Here is an 11,891-nt window from a genome sequence, read left to right as displayed (position 1 = left end):
ATCTGACTCAAGTAGCTACACTGCAACCCTCCAGCCTATAAAAGCTTCTCATGAAAAATTCGATTTAAGAATCTCTCAAGCATTCTCCGCTCAAGCTTATTATGATAAGGAGGAAAAAAAACTTGAGACGGAATTGGCTCAAATAAATGAGAAACTTGCCAAAATTCGAAAGAGGAAGGCTGATTTAGCAGCACCCCTGGCCACTATCCAGCACAAAAACCAGAAGCTCATACAAGAAACTCGTTCTATTGAGGCTAAGAAAGAAGAATGTGACAAGCAACCTAGCATAGCCCAATATAAGGAATACAAGTAAATCGAAGCACTTTTAGCTCTAGATAGTGAAAGAGTTAAATTACACTTAGACTTGGCAGAGCTTATAGTGCCTTACCTTTCTCCCCCTTAGGATTCATTACTTGTAATAATGATTTCCCTTTTTATCTTTAGACTTATGCATTTTAATCCTAATTTAGCAAACAATGATATTACTTCAAATACTTTCCATTTATTGAATTGATTATATTTCCAAATTTGATATCATGGACCTGATATGTATTTCCAGAATATAATTCAATCACTTGGAAAAGGCTTTCCCAAGTATGAGACCATTTGCCAAGAATTCTCGATTTTTTTTCCATTGGCAAGATAACTTTCAAAACCAACTCATTTATACTGAAGTATTTTTCTTTTATTCGACGATTGTAATTTCGAGCAACACTTTCTTTTTGCCGAATCATGTTTTCAAGCACCAATATTCGCTCTGAGTCTAATTCATTCAACTCATCAAACCTTGTATTCAAATAATCATCGACTGGCAAATCATCTTACTTTGACACCCTCAAAGTATTAAGATTAATTTCCAATGGTAGCACTGCGTCATGACCATATACTAACTTATAAGGCGACGTACCTGTCGACCCTCTTGGTGAAGTTCAATAAGCCCACAGTACTTGACCTAACGTTTCATGCCAAGTTCGGGGTCTACTTCCGATTTGTTTTTTTTTTTATCAAACTTATTAGAATTTTATTCGCTGCCTCAACTTGTCCATTGGCCTGTGCATAATAGAGTGGTTGAAGTAGCCATATTAATATTCCTCAAAACTGCAAAATTCTTGATTCACTGACCAGTAAACATAGTCCCTTGATCAGTACTCAATGTTTGAGGAACTCCAAATCGATGGATTATATATTCCTCAATAAAATCTATTATTTCATTTTGACTAAATTCTATTAAAGGAACTGCTTCGACCCTCTTTGTAAAATAATCGATTGCTACCAAAATAAATTTATGATATTTCGATGAAGAGGGGTGAATCAATCCAATTAGATCCAGAGCCCAACCTCTAAATGGTCATGGCTTAACAATCGAATGCAACTCAAACGTTGGGATCTGTTGTATCGACCCATGCCTTTGACATTCTTGACACGCCTTTGCGTATTCGATACAATCTTTGATCATAGAGGGCCAATAGAGATGATTTCGATATATACCCATTTCATTTTCATCCCAGCCTAATGAGCACCACATATGCCTTTATGGACTTCTCCTAGAGCAATGTCTTTATCATCCCTTTATGGACTTAGACATCTCGAAAGATTCCCGTCGATTCCTTTCTTATACAACTCATTAGCCATCAAGACAAAATTCATTGCTCGCAATTTTGTCTCTCTATCGACTGGAATGCTAGGATTCTTTAAATACTCAGCAATGGGCTTCCTCCAATCATCATCTTCCCATTCGCCTACACACAAAGCTTCCCTTTCATCCACAGGCACCAAAATTTGATGGATACTAGCCAATTTTCTTACTGTTTCTGGGCCAATTCTATATCTCGAAACAATTTGGGCTAACTCATTGGCGATCTCGTTCTGAATCCTTGGGATATGAACCAGTGAAACTTTTGGAAAAGAAGTTAACAACTCCCAAGCTGTTGCCAAATATTTTTGCAACTTCTCATTATTACATTTGAACTTCTTTGATAACTGTTTCACGAATAACTGAGAATCCCCTAAGATTTGGACTTCCAAAGTCCCTTTTCCAATTAAGATTTCATGGCCCAAAATTAAAGCTTCATACTCTGCCATATTATTCAAGCAAGGATATTTTAGCTCAAACAGGAATTCTGATGGAATCCCTTCTGGCGAGATAATGAGAATTCCTACCCTTGCACCATCCTTGTGCTTTGATCCATCAAAATATAACTTCCAATAATCGATTTTAATGTCGAGTACATTTTCCCTCTGGTCATTCAGATTATTCGAATTATCAACTAAAAAATTTGCAATGACCTGACCTTTCATAGCTTTTGCTGGGACATATTGCAAATCAAATTCTGTCAAAGCTAGCATCCATTTCCCTAAACGACCTCGTAACACTGAAAAACTCAACATATATTTGATAAGATCAGTTTGGGCCACAACTTTCACTGATTTAGCTACCATGTAACACTTTAATTTCATGCACGCACAGTAAAAGGATAAACACAATCTTTCTATTAGGGAATATCTTGCATCAATATTAGTCAAAACGCGACTAAGGCAATAAATTGCCCGTTCATGCCCGTTCTCATCATCTTAGGCTAGCTTACACACAATTGTGTTTGTAGACGCTATAATGTACAGTTTCAAAGGCTCATGTGGACGAACATTCGCTATTATTGGAGCCTTAGATAAATATGCCTTTATCAACTCAAATGCCTGTTGATGCTCATATGTCCATTCGAACTGTGAATCATTCTTTAGTTTTAGTAAAGGCGCAAACACTCGAGTTTGATTAGAAAGATTCGAAATAAACCTTCGAAGATAATTTACTTTTCCCAGAAACGATTACACTTTTTTTTTCGATTTAGGCAAAGACAATGCTAGTATTGCATCAGCCTTTCTCTTATCAATTGCAATTCCTTTTTTATGAACAACAAAACCTAGGAAGTTCCCAACCGACACACCAAAGGCACATTTCAAGGATTCATTTTTAATCCTTTTTTCGCATAGTAACAAACACTTTCCTTAAGTGATCAATATGTTGATCCACCGAAATCGATTTGACCATAACATCATCGATACACACTTCCATAAATCTCTCAATATACTCATGGAATATGGCATTCATTGCTCGCTGGTAAGTTGCACTAGCGTTTTTCAAACCGAAAGGCATAACCACCCACTCATAAGTGCCTAATGCCCCGGAACAACGGAAAGCAATTTTGGACACATCATCTTCTACAATAAAGATTTGGTTATATCCTGAATAACCGTCTATAAAACTTAAAATTTTATTTTCCGCTGCAGAATCGATCAACATATTTGCAATTGGCATGAAATACTCATCCTTCGGGGTGGCATTATTTAGATCTCTAAAATCAATGCATACCCTTAATTTTCTATTTTTTTTCGTTACAGGAACAATATTTGACACCCATTCAACATAATGTGCGGTTCGAATAAATTTGGCTTTAATCAACCATTCTATTTCTTCTTTAATCTTTTGATTGATTTCTGGAGCAAAACGTCGGGGAGTTTGTTTCACAGGTCGAGCATTTGGTTTCAATGCTAATCGATGCTCTACGAGAGAACAATCGAGACCAGGCATCTCATGATAATTCCAAGAAAAATAGTCTTTAAATTCATGTAAAAGATGGAAAAGTTGAGTTCAAAAAGGATCCACAAGATTCTTACAGATATAAGTGATTCGAACATCATCAACAGATCCTAAATTAATTTCTTCTAAGGGATCTTGAGAATCAAACCCTGTTAAGTGATCCTCATATTTTACCGAATATTTTTTAAAATCCAAAGGTTCTAAATCATAGATGCAATCGAAAGAGAAATCAATAGATTCATTATAAACAAAATGAACGTGATTATTTGCTGGGTTAACAACAGCTTCATTTTCAATACAATGAACTTCTGCTATTTTATCAGCAGTATGACTAATAATATCATTTGAACTACATAATGAAGAAAAACAATGACTAAATTCGATTGAAGACATCGAACTCTTGCTACTAAAAGAAGAAATTACATTCCTAAATGATTCAACTTCATCGGAAGAACCAATTTTATTCTCTACTGAAGGGAAATTACTTATAAAATTATTTAAAATTACTAGGTAATCTGAGACATATTGAGCATGTTCCATAGAATAACGCCTCGGATCCATTCTAAGATGAACAATCCCAACCAGTTGGGGGAACAGTAAGATGTGGATGACGCAATTTCACCGTCAGGTCTTCTGAAGACAAAAAGCAGCCCTCACAGTTGTAAGAATTTAACACCCTGTCAACATTTAAAGGCTTCAATTTTGGACTATATACCCTAAAATCAACATGTAGCTGTTTGACATACAAATTCAAATCAGCCTTAACAATTTCAAGCTTTCTATCTTTTGTCCAAAGAAGGACACTGATGAGCGGATAATTTATACGCTTTTTGGCATTGTTTTTAGGTAGTTTTTAGTAAGTTCAAGCTACTTTTAGGGATGTTTTCATTAGTTTTTGTGTTAAATTCACATTTCTGGACTTTACTATGAGTTTGTGTGTTTTTCTGTGATTTCAGATAATTTCTGGCTGAAATTGAGGGACTTGAGCAAAACTCTGAAAAAAGGCTGACAAAAGGACTGCTGATGTTGTTGGATTCTGACCTCCCTGCACTCGAAATGAATTTTCTGGAGCTACAAAACTCCAAATGGCGCGCTCTCAATGGCATTGGAAAGTAGACATATAGAGATTTCCAGAAATATATAATAGTCCATACTTTATTCGGAAATTGACGACGTAAAGTGGCGCTCAACGCCAAGTACATGCTAATGTCTGGAGTTAAACGCTAGAAACACGTCATAACCCGGAGTTGAACGCCAGAAACACGCTATAACTCGGTGTTCAACTCCAAGAAAAGCCTCAGCTCGTGGATAGATCAAGCTCAGCCCAAGCATACACCAAGTGGGCCCCGGAAGTGGATTTATGCATCAATTACTTACTCATGTAAACCCTAGTAGCTAGTCTAGTATATATAGGACTTTTAACTATTGTATTAGACGTCTTTTGACCACGTTACATCTTTGATCTCAGTTTTGTTTTATTCTTCATCTTAAGAGGCTATTGATCACGTTTTAGGGGGCTGGCCATTCGGCCATGCCTGAACCTTTCACTTATGTATTTTCAACGGTGGAGTTTCTGCACACCATAGATTAAGGGTGTGGAGCTCTGCTGTACCTCGAATTTCAATACAATTACCATTACTTTCTATTCAATTCTCTTTTATTCTTATTCCAAGATATACGTTGCACTTCAACTTGATGAATGTGATGATCCGTGACACTCATCATCATTCTCACCTATGAACGCGCGTGACTGACAACCACTTCCGTTCTACTTTAGGCCGGGCGCATATCTCTTAGATTCCCCAACAGAATCTTCGTGGTATAAGCTAGATGGATGGCGGCATTCATGGGGATCCGGAAAGTCTAACCTTGTCTGTGGTATTCCGAGTAGGATTCCGGTATTGAATGACTGTGACGAGCTTCAAACTCCTGAAGGCTGGGCGTTAGTGACAGACGCAAAAGAATCAAGGGATTCTATTCCAACCTGATTGAGAACCGACAGATGAGTAGCCGTGCTGTGACAGAGCATTTGGACCATTTTCACTGAGAGGATGGGATGTAGCCATCGGCAAGGGTGATGCCTCCAGACGATTAGCCATGCAGTGACAGCGCATAGGACCATTTTCCCGAGAGGATGAAAAGTAACCATTGACGACGGTGATGCCCTACATACAGCTTACCATGGAAAGGAGTAAGAAAGATTGGATGAATGTAATAAGAAAGTAGAAATACAAGAGGAGCACAGCATCTCCACACGCCTATCTGAAATTCCCACTATTGATTTACATAAGTATTTCTATCCCTTTTTATTTATCTTTATTTATCCAATCTAATCACATTTGACTTTATGAGTCCACTTAACTGGGATTTACAAGGTGACCATAGCTTGCTTCATACCAACAATCTCTGTGGGATCGACCCTTACTCACGTAAGGTATTACTTGGATGACCCAGTACACTTGCTGGTTAAGTTGAATGGAGTTGTGATCATAAATTACAATAGAGCCAATTTTTAAATTCCATACAAGTACAAGGAGTACAACTTTAAGGATCACAATTTCGTCCACCAAGTTTTTGGCGCCGTTGCCGGGGATTGTTCGAGTATGGACAACTGACGGTTCATCTTGTTGCTCAGATTAGGTAATTTTCTTTTCAAAAATCTTTTTCAAAATTTTTCTTTTATTTTTCGTTTTTCCAAACTTTATTTTCGAAAAAATTAATAAAAATCCAAAAAAATAATAAAATCATAAAAATCAAAAATATTTTATGTTCCTTGTTTGAGTCTTGAGTCAATTTTTAAGTTTGGTGTCCATTGCATGTTTTTAAAATTTATGCATTATTTTTTCGAAAATTTCATGCATTCATAGTGTTCTTCATGATCTTCAAGTTGTTCTTGACAAGTCTTCTTGTTTGATCTTGATGTTTTCTTGCTTTGTGTTGTTTGTTGTTTTTCATATGCATTTTTCGTTTGTTAGAGTCCATGCATTAAAGATTTCTAAGTTTGGTGTTTTGCATGTTTTCTTTGCATCAAAATTTTTTTTTCAAAAATATGTTCTTGATGTTCATCATAATCTTCAAAGTGTTCTTGGTGTTCATCTTGACATTCATAGTGTTCTTGCATGCATTATGTGTTTGATCCAAAATTTTTATGTTTTGGGCCATGTTTGTGTTTTTCTCTCTCATAATTAAAAATTCAAAAAATCAAAAAATATATTTTCCTTATTTTTCTCATAATTTTCAAAAATTTGAGTTGACTTAGTCAAAAAATTTTAAAATTAGTTATTTCTTACAAGTCAAGTCAAATTTTCAAAAATTTAAAAATCTTATCTTTTCAAAATCTTTTTCAAAAATCATATCTTTTCAATTTTATCTTTGTTTTTCGAAAATTTTCAAAAAAAAAATCTTTTTCAAAATATTTTCAAAATCTTTTTCTTATCTTTATATCTAATTTTTGAAAATTAGCTAACAAGTAATGTGATTGATTCAAAAATTTGAAGTTTGTTACTTTCTTGTTAGGAAAGGTTTAATCTTTAAATTCTAGAATTTTATCTTTTAGTTTCTTGTTAGTTAAGTAATTTTAAAAATTAAATATTTTTCAAACATATCTTATCTTATCTTCTTATCTTATCTTTTTATCATATCTTTTTTTAAAATTTTATCTTTTTCAAAAATTTGATTTTAAAATATCTTATCTAACTTCTTATCTTCTTATCTTTTTAAATTTGATTTTAATATCTTTTTCAACTAACTATTTGACTTTGTGTTTGTTTCTTATCTTTTTCAAAATCACCTAACTACTTCTCCCTCTCTAATTTTCGAAAATATCTCACCCCTTTTTCAAAAATTCTTTTTAATCAATTAATTGTTTTAATTTTAATTCTATCTTATCTTTTATTTTCGAAATTACTAACACATTTTTTTAAAAAAAAATTATTATTTTCGAATTTCTCTCCCCCTCATCTCTTTCTATTTATTTTATTTATTTACTAACACTTCTCTTCATCTCTTATCACCTCCCCTATCCCTACTCTTTATACAGACTATTCATTCTTTTTCACTCTTCCCCCCTTTCTTCTTCTACTAACATAAAGGAATCTCTATACTGTGACATAGAGGATTCCTCATTCTTTTCTTGCTTTCTTCTCTTTCATATGAGCAGGAACAAGGAAAAAAACACTCTTGTTAAAATTGATCCAGAACCTGAAAGGACTCTGAAGAGAAAATTAAGAGAAGCTAAGTTACAACAATCTAAAGGTAACCTTTCAGAAATATTAGAGCAAGAGAAGGAGATGGCAGCCGAAAATAATAATAATGCAAGGAGAATGCTTGGTGACTTCACAAAGCCAACGTCCAAATTTGATGGAAGAAGCATCTCTATTCCTGCCATTGGAGCCAATAATTTTGAGCTTAAGCCTCAACTAGTTGCTTTAATGCAACAGAACTGCAAGTTTTATGGACTTCCATCTGAAGATCCTTATCAGTTTTTAACTGAGTTCTTGCAGATTTGTGAGACTGTTAAGACGAATGTAGTTGATCCTGAAGTCTACAGACTCATGCTTTTCCCTTTTGCTGTAAGAGACAGAGCTAGAATATGGTTGGATTCACAACCTAAGGATAGCCTGGACTCTTGGGATAAGCTGGTCACAGCCTTCTTGGATAAATTCTTTCCTCCTCAAAAGCTGAGCAAGCTTAGAGTGGATGTTCAGACCTTCAAACAAAAAGATGGTGAATCCCTCTATGAAGCTTGGGAAAGATACAAGCAGTTGACCAAAAGGTGTCCATCTGACATATTTTCAGAATGGACCATATTAGATATATTCTATTATGGTCTATCTGAGTTTTCGAAAATGTCATTGGACCATTCTGTAGGTTGATCTATTCACCTAAAGAAAATGCCTGAAGAGGCTCAAGAACTCATTGACATGGTTGCAAATAACCAGTTCATGTACACTTCTGAGAGGAATTCCATGAATAATGGGACACCTCAGAGGAAGGGAGTTCTTGAGATTGATGCTCTGAATGCCATATTGGCTCAGAACAAAGTGTTGACTCAGCAAGTCAACATGATCTCTCAAAATCTGAATGGATGGCAAAATGCATCCAACAGTACTAAAGAGGCAGCTTCTGAAGAAGCTTATGATCCTGAGAACCCTGCAATGGCAGAGGTCAATTACATGGGTGAACCTTATGGAAACACCTATAATTCATCATGGAGAAATCATCCAAATTTCTCATAGAAGGATCAACAAAAGCCTCAACAAGGCTTTAACAATGGTGGACGCAATAGGCTGAGCAATAGCAAGCCTTTTCCATCATCTTCTCAGCAACAGACAGAGAATTCTGAACAAAACACTTCTAATTTAGCCAATCTAGTCTCTGATCTGTCAAAGGCCACTTTCAGTTTTATGAGTGAAACAAGATCATCCATCAGAAATCTGGAGGCACAAGTGGGCCAGCTAAGTAAGAAAGTCATTAAAACTCCTCCCAGTATTCTCCCAAGCAATACAGAAGAGAATCCAAAAGGAGAGTGCAAGGCCATTGATATAATCAATAGGCCGAATGCACAAGGGAGGAGGAGGACGAAAATCCTAGTGAGAGAAAGCTCCTGGGACGTCCCTCAAGCAAGAAGGAGTTTCCTATTAAGGATCCAAAGGAATCTGAGGCTCATATAGAGACCATAGAGATTCCATTAAATCTCCTTCTGCCATTCATGAGCTCTGAAGACTATTCTTCCTCTGAAGAGGATGAAGATGTGACTGGAGAGCAAGTTGCTCAATATTTAGGAGCTATCATGAAGCTGAATGTCAAGTTGTTTGGTAATGAGACTTGGGAAAGTGAACCTCCCTTGCTCATTGGTGAACTAGACACCTGCATTCAGAAAATTTTACCTCAAAAGAGACAAGATCCTGGCATGTTCTTAATACCTTGTACCATAGGCACCATGACCTTTGAAAAAGCTCTATGTGATCTAGGGTCAGGGATAAATCTTATGCCACTCTCTGTAATGGAGAAGCTGGGGATCATTGAGGTACAACCTGCCTTGTTCTCATTATAATTGGCAGACAAGTCATTGAGACAAGCTTATGGAATAGTAGAGGACGTGTTAGTAAAGGTTGAAGGCCTTTACATCCCTGCTAATTTCATAATCTTAGACACTAGGAAGGAAGAGGATGAGTGTATCATCCTTGGAAGACCTTTCCTAGCCACAGCAGGAGCTGTGATAGATGTCAACAGAGGGGAATTAGTCCTTCAATTGAATGGGGACTACCTTGTGTTTAAGGCACAAGGCCATCCCTCTATGACAAAAGAGAGTAAGCATGAAGAGCTTCTCTCAGTTCAGAGTCAAGAAGAGCCCCCACAGTCAAACTCTAAGTTTGGTGTTGGGAGGCCACAACCAAACTCTAAGTTTGGTGTTAAGACCCCATATCCAAACTCTAAGTTTGGTGTTGGGACTATACAATATTGACCTGATCACCTTGTGGCTCCATGAGAGCCCACTGTCAAGCTATTGACATTAAAGAAGTGCTTGTTGGGAGGTAACCCAATTTTATTTATCTAATTTTTATTTTATTTTATTTTATTGTTATTTTGTGTTTTATTAGGTACATGATCATGTGGAGTCACGAAAAAAATATAAAAATTAAAAACAGAATCAAAAACAGCAGAAGAAAAATCACACCCTGGAGGAAGGACAGACTGGCGTTCAATGCCAGTAAGGAGCATCTGGCTGGCGTTCAACGCCAGAACAGAGCATGAATCTGGCGCTGAACGCCAGAAACAAGCAACATTCTGGCATTTGAACGCCAGGAATGTGCCTTGAGAAAAGCTGGCGCTGAACGCCAGTAACAAGCATGGAACTGGCGTTCAACGCCAGAAACATGCTACATATGGGCGTTGAACGCCCAGAACATGCTTTACATGGGCGTTGAACGCCCAGAACGTGCATCACCTCGGCGTTTAAACGCTAGAATGGTATGCAAAGGCATTTTACATGCCTATTTGGTGCCGGGATGGAATTCCTTGACACCTCAGGACCTGTGGACCCCACAGGATCACCTTAGGATCTGTGGACCCCACAGGATCCCCACCTAACATATTCCTACCTTACCTCCTAATCCTATTACACTCTCCCCCATGTCACATTTCCCAAAACCCTTCACCAATCACCTCAATCTCTCTTCCCCATCACCTCTTCACCACTCACATCCATCCACTCTTCCCCATAAACCCCACCTACCTTTAAAATTCAAAAACACTTTCCCACCCAAACCCACACTACAAGAAAAAGGCACATTTGTAACAAAAAATATTGATACAAAACGTCAAAATTTTGAAACAAAAGTTTTTTGTAACAAAAAAAGGGTCCATTGCAGTAAGTCCCGTTACAAAAACTTTTTGTAACGAAAAATGGAACTGTTACAATTCAATACCATATTTTGTAACAATTTTTTCTGATACAAAAAACCAGAAGCCGTTACAAAAGTGGTAACAAATTTTGATTTTGAAGGTATTTTTCGTGACGGTCAATTTTTTTCCTATCAAAAAATTTTGTTACAAAATGTAACATGATTTTGTAACATTTTTTTTCTTTAGTTATAAAAGCAAATTAATTATTTTATAATAACTTTTTTTATTACAAATTACATGCATAATTTACTAAATTATTTTTTAAATTAACTAATATATTAACGATTTTAATAAGCAAGTTTACATGTATATAATATGCAAAAACATACATAAGTCAAACAAGATCCTTTTAGCTAAAATTGTCTTGAAACAAAATAACATTAACTAGTGAGTACATTGATTAGTTCAACCAAAACATAAAAGTTCTAACATAAAAGTTCAACCAAAACATAAAAGTTCTAACATAGATTAGTGTCTCTATGCATCAAAACATTCTTGAGCCCTCAAAGTAGCATATGGTCACCATTTCAGCACTCCTGTAAATAAGAAAAACCGAAACAAAAAAGTTAGAAACAAGATATAACACTAATTATTATTTTTTCACTAAGTTTTATCTAAAATGTTTAGAAAAATTTCGGCAAAACCTCCCCTACAACTTGGATATTTCCACCGTCCACGGTTCCAACAAACACAACCAATTCACAACTTATGTCTCAGCCATACCCAACCAAATTTATCAAACCAAATAATAGGACATTTGTCATTTTTCAACCATGACACAAGTAAAATGTGATAAATAGATCCATATACAAATTAAAATATACTAATATAAAATGGGAATCATCTACGAAAATGTATTAAAACCATAAGCAACTTTAGGAGTACCTTT

At 35.9% G+C, this 11,891-nt stretch overlaps 1 non-coding gene across 1 annotated transcript; it reads right to left on the bottom strand.

Moving 5' to 3' along the window:
* Positions 1-8,280: 8,280 nt before the first annotated feature.
* On the bottom strand, positions 8,281-8,384 carry LOC130937814 (small nucleolar RNA R71). The gene has a single exon (XR_009069012.1). It is a non-coding gene; the product is annotated as a small nucleolar RNA R71 (small nucleolar RNA).
* Positions 8,385-11,891: the final 3,507 nt, after the last annotated feature.

Source organism: Arachis stenosperma, chromosome 6 (genome assembly GCF_014773155.1).
Source record: "Arachis stenosperma cultivar V10309 chromosome 6, arast.V10309.gnm1.PFL2, whole genome shotgun sequence".
NCBI classification, from domain to species: Eukaryota; Viridiplantae; Streptophyta; class Magnoliopsida; order Fabales; family Fabaceae; genus Arachis; species Arachis stenosperma.
Note: the sequence above shows the minus strand (reverse complement) of the source record. Positions and strands in the feature narration are given on the sequence as shown.